Here is a 13,873-nt window from a genome sequence, read left to right as displayed (position 1 = left end):
AGAAATGTAAATATTGTAGATGTATATAATATAAGTACGAACCAATGCACCGGTTGTACGACACTTGGGCGCTGGACAATTGGGCGTGGACATTTGGGCACGGAAAATTGGGTGCGTGACAATTGGGCGCAATGACAATTAGGTGCCGTACGTTTGGGTGCAAGAACATTTATTTATTTATTCAAATTATAATAATACTATTATGCAATATATCTACTTAAAAATATTAAATCTACACAATTTTTAATAATTTAATTTATAATCAATAATTTTTTAATGAACACAAGTATATTTGATTAGATATATTAAAGCTGTTACATTAGTTAAAAACTGTAAGCACAGTTTTGTCTTACAAAAAATAAAAATAAGAAAAAATCATAAAATTATACTTAAACGCTGATTATCCGGACGCCTATTAACCGGACGTGCAAAAAAAAAAAAGATTTAATTATAATTTTAATTGAATTGAACAACTGTGGATATCTAACCATAGTCCGTTTCGTAAATTTTTCAAATAATAAATATCAATGTAAAAAAAAATAAAAAAATTAGAATTTTAAAAAGTATTGATATTTGCTCCCAATTGTCTTGCACCCAATTCTCATTGCGCCTAAAAGTCCCGCACCCAATTTTCTGCGCCCTATTGTCCCGCGCCCAATTTTCTGCACCCAAGAGTCGGCATACCAATGCACCATACAGTTTGCACACTCAATAGCAGATATATACAGGGTATCCCACAGAGATCTGACATTCTGACAAATGAAATTACTTTTGTTCTAATCAATATTTTTAAAAAATTTCTTTTAAATATAATTCATAGACACTTGCGCTACATTTTTAGAATACATTTTTTATTTTTTAATACTGAAAATAAAAAACTTAAAAATTGATCAAAATTTTTTTCGAAATATTCAATATAGCCAATTTGTAAATCTGATTTTAAAAAAAAAATGTTATGGTAAAAACACTTATTTAAGTCAAATGGCTGATTTTTTACAATTTTTTTAAATATCAATATTTTCGTTAAGTAAATTACGATCTAGTTTATGTTAGAAACCTTGTAATTTCAAATAATAATAAAGTTTTTTAAAAATATTTTATAAGAATATTTTTAAATAAGTGCATGTTAAAATCTAATTATTTTTTTTATTGTATTTTTTTAATAACATGTGATGTATAAACTATAAATTACTATAATATTTACCTAACAAAAATATTGATATTTAAAAAAATTGTAAAAAATCAGCCTTTTGACTTAAATAAGTGTTTTTACCATATAAATTTTTCTAAAAATCAAATTTATAAATTGGCTATATTGAATATTTCGAAAAAAAAATTAAAAATGTATTTTAAAAATGTAGCGCAAGTGTCTATGGATTATATTTAAAAGAAATTTAAAAAAAATATTGATTAGAACAAAAGTTATTTCATTTGTCAGAATATCAGATCTCTTTGGGACACTCTGTATATATAATATATATACATTTTATATCATATTATAATTATACACTGTTTTGTTTTTAATTTTTTATAAGACGTTGTTTTCAATTTTTCATTAACGCAATTGCCAATTGTTATAAGAGTGCTAGTGCAGCTCAGTTTGCTTAAGATTTTTTATCAAAAAATTTTCCCCCTTAAATCATTAAGTTCGTTTAAAGAATTATTAAGACAAATAACAATTACTATTTAAAACATGATTCAATATATACATTTATTAACTATCATCAAAGTAATTATTTATAAGTGCACAAAATTGATGCCTTTGAGTTTAAATGTTAGCATACCTATTAATATAACAATTATTTGTTCAGCTTTTTTTTTACCAAACCATCTGTTGAAGATATTACATCATCAACTGATGACTGCTGTGGAGCATAATCAAACAGACTAAATCACTCACTAAACAGTATAAAACTTCATAAACACTTTAACGACTAACAGTCTGTATTTACGACCAACGTTATACGTTCTATTTTCACATACACAACACAAAAGTCGACCTATATATTTTTCATACAGTTTTAATACGTAATCAACTACGCCTTGTTCATGTCAAACTCGGCAAACTCTTAAAACTTTTCCAATTCAATTAACATAATAATAATATAATATAGTTCGATATAATATAGTTATATCGTCAACACCCGGAATGAAACAATATAATAATAGTTACCTAGGTAAACCATATTATTTGGTTGGATTCTCGGAACTGCACGTCCGATTACCGTTCCGACACGATATTATGTATAACAACAACTGTCGGCTGCAGTGTCATATTTCCCGGACGTAAACGATCTCGGATGGTCTGATGGCATTGACAGGGTCTCCGAGGACCAAAGTAATTGTGTATATTATTATTTGCCGTTGGTATATTACATATTATATATATATATATATATATTTATGTATAGGTATGTACAGTGTATATAATATAGTAATATATATAAATATATAGATGCTGTGCGTGGTGTACAATTTCAAGTCCAACGCGCGCGCGCGCGCGCGTGTGTGTGTGTGTGTGTGTGTGTGCACGTGCACTTATAAACTTCCGTCGAAATCGAATACTCGCCGCACTGTGACACTTTCTATATAAAAATATATGTAAATACAATATTGTTTATTCGTATATTATTATGATAATATATTTTGAATCATCGCGTTTTGATGTGTATAATATTATTACTATACACGCGGTCGGTGATACTATTTTGACGATTTTTCAACGTCGTATTATATTATTCTGTTATTTTCGAGTCAATATTTCTGAATTTTTTTATTTTCTAACAATTTCGCTATTCAGCATGCCAGAACGTCGTCGGTGTAACAATAAAACAACTTGTTTGACTTTGAATAATATGTTTTTATTAAATTTTATTATTATTATTTTTTTTTTTTTTTTTGGCACCGCGTGACGTTGAAAATAAATCGAAATAAATATTGAGTCGAGGTGCTCGTAAAAAGCTTTTTACACGTGTCGGTTTATTTTAGTGTTACACAGAAAGAAATGAATGTCATAAGTCTTTTTGCTCGACGTCAATAGCGATTTGACGTGCGTATAGTAAAAGTTATATAAGACAGTATAAAATAACAATAAGAAAAAAAAAATGGCAGTATATTTCTTGGCTGGAAGACGTCTACAGAGACAGCAAAAAAAAAAAACAAAACAAAACAACAAAATAATAACAATATAATCCCTCTATATATTTCTAAATTATCAGGGACCGGATATTTCCGGGAAATATTTATCCAAACCGTAAAACTTGAAGACAATAAAAATCGTTCGTATAGCGGCGCTGCAATAGTTTTTCTACCCCCTTTTAGCAGCAAAGTTTACGCGTTTGTCATTCGGATCGTGGTTATATTTAATCAAATGTCACGGAGTAGACTTCGTAAGTCAGTCGGAATATATTTCTAAGTTAATGGCTATAAAGTTGTCAATGTATAAATAAATTACTGCATGGTGTACGCAGGCGATGTGAGAGAATTTAGTATGTAAGAAAATGGCAATAGCCACGAATTTCATATATATGTACATCATACCGTGCTTACTCATAATAGTGGAAATAAACACATTCGGTACAATTTATGTGAAAATAGATTGCTGGGACTCCTTAAAAGCTTTTACTAAAATACGGAATTTTCCCGAATGTTTTTATTTTATTACGTTCTCGTCCTGCAGCTTTTGTTTTGGGAGTACTTAAGAGTAATATGAATATAACTAAAATTTAAATTTAACATGCGCATTTTATTACCACACAATAATAATTTTTGTCTGCAATATTATTTTCGGCCGAAGTATATACGTATATCCTTCTTCCCTCCGCATAGCCTTTAAAGTGTTGAAATTGATAATGTTCCTGCAATTTGTATTAAAAACTTTGATATTCATCCATCATATAAATTATCGGTTTTATTTACAAACTGTTTTTGCCAGTAAGACATTACAATATTAACGCACATTCTCGTTATCATTCATTTTTTATAAACATTATTTTTGAAACGATGAAATTTAATTTTACAGTGGATTTTTATTTTATCAAAACCTAACTTAACCTCACCATACTTAACCGCGTTTATAAAACCCTTAACACAAGAGAATCTGCAGGGAGCAATATAATACATGAAGTTGACCGGGTGTTTTGAGGTTTTATTTAATATTACAGTCATTACAAGGATTAAATAGAATTTATTAAAGCTCGTTTAAACATATTTTTGCATAACAACTATATTAAAAATAATACAAGCAACGGCACGTAATGCAGGTTTATACAATGTACCTATCTACAAGTTAATAGTATATTATAATAACATTATATTTTATATACCTATGCATAAGAGGTATAGTCAGCGTACGATCTGTAAGACTATGAATATAATAATAAAAATTTGTTTTTAGTTTGAGAAAAAAATCGTCGCATCCGAGTTGGGTCCCGAGTAGTAGTGGCTAATCGCAGGTACTACACTAGTTGGGTCCCGGATTTTTGTAGCCTTGTAGGTACTATACTAGTTCGGTTCCGAATTTTTAGAGGTACTACACTAGTTCGGTCCTGATTTTTATAGTTACTACACTAGTTGGGTCCTGAATTATTTTAGCTACAACATTAGTTCTTGAATATTTTTTTGTAAGTACTACACTATACTAACATTTTCCTTCCCATTTTAACAGACTTAGGACTGTCTACAATCTATTTAGACCACAGGTATGGTTAAAAATATTTTTTACAGTATTTTTTTTTTGTTTATTTTCTATTAAAATATAAATTATTAGAATTTTATAAAAATAAATCACTTTTGTGTTGGTAAAAATATCATAAATGTTAAAAACCAAGAATAAAAATACATACTATATAATATAAATATAGCCATATAGGTGTAAGGGAAAAAATATTAAAAATGTTAAAATAATTAAGTATATGATATAAATACAAATAAAATAATATTTTTTGAAAAATCACATGTGTGCTGGTAAAAGTGTATAGGTACGACATTAATTTTACAAAGGTTATAGATGACAATATGAATAAAAAAATTGGAGGAATAAATCAATCGATTTAAAATTCTAATAACTTATATTTTAATGGAAAAGAAACAAAAAAAAATACTGTAAAAAACATACCTATGGTCTAAATAGATTATAGACAGTCCTAAGTCTGTTAAAATGGGAAGGAAAATGTTAGTATAGTGTAGTACTTACCAAAAAATATTCAAGAACTAATATTGTAGCTAAAATAATTCAGGACCCAACTAGTGTAGTAACTATAAAAATCGGGGACCGAACTAGTATAGTACCTAAAATAATTTGGGACCCAACTAGTGTAGCAATTTTAAATTTGGGATCCAACTCGGATGCAGCCAAAAAAATTGCTCATTTTCTATGCATACCTATTATGTATTATGAATATTGTAATTTTTTTTAATAAATATACATATTATAATGCATAATAATATAACCATCTACAAAATATTATTTTTTAGTAACGTTTTGGTGTATATAGTATGCCACAATATTTACGATCGAAATTGAATATTTACATTATAATTTACAACTGTTGATAATCTATAGCGATTGATAGCCAATCATTACTGTAGCAGCAATCCGATTGGATGTGCGTAAATCAGATTAAAAAAATAAATAAAATCTCTTCATAACATCATAATGATGTTATATAAAATATGTAATAGAATATTGAAATTTTCATTATTATTTAGTATGCCAAATCTGGTGGCCGTTCGGGAAATAAGGTTTAAAATACGGTTAAAATTATTGTGCAATAATAATGACTTCAACTCTTCCTATCCTCCGCCCACCCCTCATCGCATCTATAATTCGATCTCGTGTGCAGGTTAGTTTAATTTTTAAACCATATATTAAGCTATAATTATATTTTAGTATTTTATTATAGCTCTGTACATATAATATATCATAATTCATAATATATCAAAACGTATATTTGTATTACTTATTTACCAATAGGTAATTGTGATATAATTATAATGAATAAATTATGATCCCCGCTGACCTTACTCATCGCCGTATTCACTATTCATATTTTATGCCTACCCTAAATTATTATTGTAATAAATAATAATAATATTACTATCGATACGATGTTTATCGTTTCGCGAGCGTTCAACATTTTATGCATTAATTCGAGGGGTGACCGATGGCGGTAAATTCATTAGCCACGTCACGATAATAATATTATAATTTATATTCATCATCGTATCATGGTGATCGTGTTATATATTATGTATCATATTAAACGATGGTAATTTAAAAAAGGTTCATCGCGGGGCTTCAACACGATTTCCTGATGTATCTCCCAGCTCATAATATATTATATAATTAATTTGAATTACGTTTTAACTTCAGTCGGTTTAAAAAATGAAATTCAACAACACATTTCGCTATAAATTTGTGTGTATAATTTATAATATTATAATCGTATAGATACAAGACTTTTAAAAGACAAATAAATATAATGATCATAATAATATTACAATATTTTTTTATTGGCATTGCAAAAAAATCTGATATAAACATTTGGTGTTTGGAGGTGCTAAAGGAACATTTCACTCCCATCTCCCATAAGAAATTTTTGATTTTACAAATAATCTAAAAGCGCTCAAATTACGAAAATAATAATGCAAATGCGTGCAAATTAATTAGATAAAAATATTTAAATATTTTGAATGTGAAGGGTGAAAAAATGTTCGTCAAATAATTATATCAATAAATTTCTCATCCACCCATTAACAACGATAATAAGGATTTGTGTGGTACACTTGTTTATTCATCCAAAATAGTAGCCATCTCACACTATATATCACCGAAAACGTGCACCTATTATACCAGCTTTGTAGAATTATAATATTATACCGTGGAAGAGAGAAAAGGAGAAAACGTATTTGGTTATAACCGCTCCCGAGGAATAGAACCCGCTGATTTAAGTATATGTTATTAAATCAGCAACGCTTCGGCGATAATAATAACGCCGTGTCAGAGATAAAAAATTTAAAAAAACAACTAAAACCTATAATAATAACCCCACGACAACGCCATAATACGCTTGGAAATGTCTTGTGGTTTATTCGTACACTAACTTTGAGTAACAATATAGGTAATAATAATTATAGGACCACAACGGTCTCCGCGGTGCATGCGTGCCACGGCAGTACTATTACGACGCGCGCTTATTATGATATTTTATCGGGGAAAATAACTATGTACGATAGTATATTGTAATCATACACTATCGCAGCTTGGTGAGTTTTATAATATTATTATAATATTAAGGTTGTCATTCGTAGTGGCTTTAACGGTATGTTCCGGTGTCCCGGCTGGTCATTAAGTTGGTTCCGGTTAGCGAAAGCTGAGAGAAAAAGAGTTTAATTAAATAGAAAATTAATATGCATAGCGGAAGGAATATAATTTAAGATAAAAACCGGCGTACAAAATTATATAAGCTATATTATATTACATATGATGATTGAAAAAAAAGTAAACTACCTAGCTGTATGTGTATAAGAGTATCGTAAGAGAATAAGTCTTCTTTTTAAGATAATATGTGTGTGTGACTCAATTTTTAGTACAATATAATTATGGTTCTAGATAGTCTTGAAAATGTGCATTACACGCATTTACACATATATTTTTAATTTAAAATTGTTTTACTCATTCGATCACTCAATTTGTATATTCATATAAAATATTTGATATTTATTTAAAAATATTGGACATACGTTGCCAATAAGTTGAATATATATATATATAGGTACTGAAGTATTGTGCTTGTCATGCACTTATATGCCAATAATAAGAATTTGCTTGTTTTAAGTTCGCTTAGTGCCGAAAAACAGGTACGCTTATATTAGGAATAATATGGTATATTGTTATAATCGTCTTGTCAAAATGTTGGTCAAATTTTTTTAGAAAAATAAGTGTAAACAAAAAATATATAATAATAACAGAAAAAAATTATTGTTAAACTAATGTATCAATTTCTTTAAAAATATTTCCACATATTTTGGGTCTACATTTTTCAATCATACGCATAATATATTATGTTATAGCTTTATAAGTGCACACATGATAATGATTTACGGTGCGTGACGCACAAGATAAGGCACTCTACAGACCTGGGGTATTGTAGACTGATGATTCTTAAAAGTTAAACATTATTAAAGTAATATTATTATAAACGCTGTACAACTACGTGAACAATATTATATTACTCTAAAGTCTGAAAGGCTCATAATACGATCAAGTGAAATTAATAATAAAATATAATTTTATTTCAGAAGCTTGTATTGTAAATTTTTTTTTCAAATTAATTTTTTTTCGCATTTTTCCGTCGTTAATAAAATTAAACAAAAAATAGAAAAGTTATAGTCTTTTAGGTATGTATAAAGTAATTTTTGTGTAAGCAGAGTTTTGATGATTACTGATTGGTAGTTTATTGTATCACACTCTTTACTTGGGGTAATACCTATTATTATAAGTATACCTGTAAAAAATATTGATGTTAATTTTATTTTAAACTTGTTTTGCCTTAGTAGTGTTATAGATACACAAATTTACAAACATTAATTTGATTAAATCGGTGTCGTTAAGTTTAATTTATAATTAATTACTGTGTAACTTGTGATATCTAAAATGTTTAAAGGCAAAATTATTGGTTATTATTATCAATATTATTGTAATATTTTAGTATTTTCGATTTAATAAAACGATTAGTTTAAAGCTTTGATAATTTTCTTGTAAGTTACGTTCTGTAAACAAACACAATTATTTTCGTAGTTCAGTTTAAACTGTTCCTTACTCAACACTTCCACACGTCTAAAGCAACGTAGTATTTATTTAAACAATTAATGTACAACTTTAATAGAGAACAATTTTTGAAACAAACAAAGTAAAATTTTCCATTGTAATTAATTAGTGATTTTTAGAAATAAAAATTATCTTTCAATTTATTTCCGATACCATATTTTTTAATAAAAATAAAATTGAAGAACACGTGCCTATAAAAAATAACATATATTTTATATCAATGGAGAATAACGCTAATATTTGTGTACAGTTACAATTAAAAATCGAGACGCAACTAGTATATTATGATCTCAAAAAAAAAAACCGGGACGCAATTCATGTTTGCAGCCGAAAAACGATTGCTGTATACATTTATATCATGTAAATAACTGCATTTTACAGGTATTCGTTTAAACAGTAATTAAATTTGAGCAAGTTGTAAATATTTAATTAAAAATAAAGTGTTTTAATGTATAGTGTACATAATAACACTTTCCAATTTTTGACATACCTAATTATCTATAATATGTTGTACCAAACATTTTAGTAATGAAAAACGTCAGACGGGAGTTGTAATAATGTTTACATTTTTATGGATTTACTTATGATAATTATGAATAATTTAGTTTTGAATGCTTGTAAAGATTTTATATATATTGTAATTAATTTACGTTTACCAATTATATATTATGTTATATTTTCTATTATATTAGTAATAAGTTTGATGACCCTGTATGGCAATAACACTTAATAAAAAAAATAGTTTTATAAAAATTACGTATAGATTTAGGCATCAGAGTTATATAAATACTTGAAGTAGTTATTGATGATTAATTATATAAAGAACATAATAATTGATCATAGGGTATACCTATTTTAATATGATAAATTAGAATTGTTGAATCAAAAATTTATTTTACGTGATATTAATATATTATATTTGTTAAAGTCAACCCGATGATTAATTAAAAACGATAAAAACGTTTGTGGTCGGTAACTTGAGTTTAGTAACACATTTAGTTTTATAACATCAGCTTTAATTTATAGGTATGTTTCAATGTTTGTTATTGTGAAGTCCTTTGTTATATCCTGTCTGATTTTTTCTTATTCATTTCACCGCCATGGTCAACAATTTTGAGATTTTATTTTTGTTTTTTTTTTTCATCTATTGAAGGATGATAAAATGTACAGGTAATAAAAGATTTCAAATTTACCAAAGTGCAAAAAAAAAATGTTTAACTATATTCTGCGTGGACGGTTTTTAAGTACACGAAATGTTCAATTCACCTATAAATGTATAGATGAAAAAAAAATTGTTTTTGCTTGGGCTGGGAATCTTTATATAATATATAGAAATTAGAAGCAAAAGACATTCCAATCGACTGCAATATTTTTTACGCTTTCAAAAGCATACATAGGTATACAATTTTAATTTTTATGATATATTTATAAAAAGAAAAAAGTTACCGATTGTTTTCCTGTCATCATAGCTATTGAAAAAAGTATAGATAATTATATCACACGATCCATTGACTTGTCGTCAAAACTTCACTATACCTACAAATATAAAAATGGTAAAATGTTTTTTTTCATCATCATTATTTTTGTTATTACGGTTCGGGTATTCCGTATGCGCTTTAATATAATCAGTAGAACATTTCAAGTCTATTAAATAAAATCTAATATTCATTAAATAAACGGAACTAAAATGTCCGTCTTGAAGTGTGTACAACACATTGATTGATTGATTGACGTGGTGTTTTAGTTCAATCAGTAAGTTGTCCGCCTTGTATGCTTTCTATTTGCGAACTTCTATTATTATTTCTTTTGACTTGACCGAATGTTTGTAGGCTTTTCCATTCAATTATGTTCATTCATTATTGATATTACGTATATATATAGTATATAATATGTACACTCTGTTTATTTTGTAGTTGTTTGTGGACAAGACTCGAGTTGACACCATTGTTCATTCAAAGAGATGTTAATTTATTCGTATACAATAATATCGCCATAAATAAAGTCAAATAGCATTACGTTTGTACGAGCGAATGGAATTTATTGCTTTCCGAGTTTTATGTTTAGCTACCAAGGCTTTCAAACAAACACAATACTTACGTCCCATAAAAGTAAATTGGTTGTCATGTTGTCTAATAATTCAAAAAAAAAACTTGATTGCGTGCGCCCACCTCGAGTTCTCAGTTAGTTTTACATGTTGACGTTTATGTCAAAAGTATCTGTATTGTACATTAAATAATAATAATAATAGTAGAAACACGCTACTCGGATATAATATGCGCGTAGGACGTTATAATAATAAATTATTATTATTATTATGTTTGTAGGATATCGATAATCATTAATGGATAATTTTTTTGAGACCCATATTATTATAATAATACTACTACGTTACGCCGACAACCTGCGACTAAATTATTATCAATATCATTGGGTATAAGAAAAAATACAGACTGCGGTTGGCGTGTAATCATTATACATTTATAAAATATAATCGTGTATGGTACCTATATGCTGAATCGTTTGAAGATTTCTCATAGTAATAATATATTATTTTAGATTTAACTACAGTATAAAATTAATGATATATACACATCAGTACGTCACGGTCACGTATATTATATGTACCTATATCTAAATATATATATATATATGAATGTACCTATATAATATTAAATTTATATAATAAATAAATATATTATGCATACTACAACTTGAGTTATTTTGACAGCAATACTATATTATTACAAAGTGATATCATATTATACATAATATATATTATAAATTATACATAGTGATTCTTTTAAAATTAAACGCTATCAAATTCAAAAATATACTTAAGCTAGACAAAATTATTAAATTTTATGTTGACATTATTTTTTTTAACCTAAATTGAAATCAATTTCAATTTCAGATTATTTTAAAGTAACTATTTTTTTTTTTTTAGAAATACGCCTCAACTACCAGGGTTATTGGCGTTTAAGATATACCTACATGTTACAGTTTAATTATATTTACATAATCATACTAGAGTATAAAGAAGAAAAGTATATTAGATAAATAATATGATATCAATAAATATATAGTTATATTTTTTGTAGAAGGTTCGTTTCTTTGAGAAGTTCTAGGAGTGAAGATGTTCTTTCCGTGTTTGGTGCTAGTATTTCACATAGGTTGTTGGGGAGCATGAGTTTTTCTCTGGCATCTTTTGTGAGGAGGCATTCTGTTAGAAGGTGTTTGACAGTAGTCACGGTGTTGCATGAGGTGCATATAGGTTGTTCTTTTTTGCTCATTAGATGTTCATGAGTGTAACGTGTGTGGCCAATTCGTAATCTGTTTAGTTAAAGTAACTATTATAGTAGGTAGGTATGTTACATTTTATATTCTGAAGTAGACCTTTAAAATTTACGTCTTTATAAATATTGAACCGATATCAATTTATAGTTTTATATTAATAAGTAGTAATTATTATAAAAATCATCAAAATAGTATTATAGATTAAAGCAGTGTGGTGTTGAAGTTGTTCAACTGTTAGGTGACACATTTTTGGTGGACTGTCCTATTACACTTTATTAACCACTTTATAAAAACTTTGAAAGGATAGAAAGAAAAAAACATAAGTTCATTTTTTTCTAATTAGAGGAAGTATTATTGTAGGAAAGTATTCTGGTGCATATTATAAAATTATTAACATTATTGGTCGAAGATTAAAAACTGAAAGTGATAGAGCAGAACAAATAAAAAAAAATGGCAATAAATAATATACAATACAATAGAATTGAATGTTTCTTAAAATTTAATTTACGAAATATGAGAATTTATTATTATTTGTTAAACATTATTGGTAACTATATATTATATTCTTATGATATAAAATGTGTCTACTATTTTAAAATATTGTTTTGTTCTCGGTTTTCGGACTACAGAATAACACCTATGTAATTCACTGATTGGTTTCTTAAATGCCAAACTTCGCTATAGTATAGATATCCTAAAAACTTATAGAATTATTCCAGTTAAACGGCAAAAACGTTTCGAAATTACAGATACGCATTACTTGGATAATAATAGATATTTATTTACACGTCTCTAGATTTTACGGTTTTCCAAAATAACTGTTTGTACTTCGTCTGTTCAATGTGCATTGGTAAATGATGAGGTAAATGGTTTTAATAGAACTACGTAAAATACTTTTAATCCCGACAGCCTAAAGACGGACAAATTAATGACTGCAGACAAGGCATCGCTTGAGTGCTCGGTATAATTCTTAAGGGATGTACATTGCCTTTTATAGAATTTGGGGCGTTACGCATCTCTCCAGTCAGAACATACATCAACATAACAATCAAATTAACAACACGCTGCACTATTGTATATAGATTACAAATTTACAAATATTAGAAAAGTTTATTTGTTTCTTACATTTTAATACGTAATATGAATAATCTGTAATGTTAGGTTGTTACAAGTATATGGCACGTATAGCATTATGATTGTATAATAAAATTGCAATGATTTTTTAAAGTTCAATCTGTGGCACGAAATCGTATAACAAGTTATGTCTGCAATTGCAAATCTTGCCTCTGCAAGACGAGATATTTTAGAGTGAGACAAGGCCCACCCTTGGCGCCGTCACTAAACATAATATAATAATATACTGCTGCACTACTATTAGGTACTCAATAAACTTATATTTCTACTGTTCATAGTATGTGACAGACGCGTACATATTGTATACATCTATATTATAGATAATATAATATCTATATTATACATATGTAGGTACCTATACTATATAATGTAAAACCGTTTTAGAATTTGTAGGAGGGTAATATTCCCGGAACCACTGTGTTATAATACAGCTATATATTTATAACCTACCTATATACATATATGTGTGTATATATATATACATATAGCCAACAAATAAAGCTATATTTATAATATGTGTGCGTATAGGTAGCTATTATGATATGTATATATACGGACATAATATCGTGTACTCGCGATAAATCGTACGCGTAATATTATTATTATTATTATTAC

This window comes from Diuraphis noxia, unplaced genomic scaffold (assembly GCF_037042655.1).
Source record: "Diuraphis noxia isolate RWA-SAM2 unplaced genomic scaffold, SU_Dnox_SAM2 contig0002, whole genome shotgun sequence".
Lineage (NCBI taxonomy): Eukaryota > Metazoa > Arthropoda > Insecta > Hemiptera > Aphididae > Diuraphis > Diuraphis noxia.
This window is presented reverse-complemented; position numbering follows the sequence as displayed.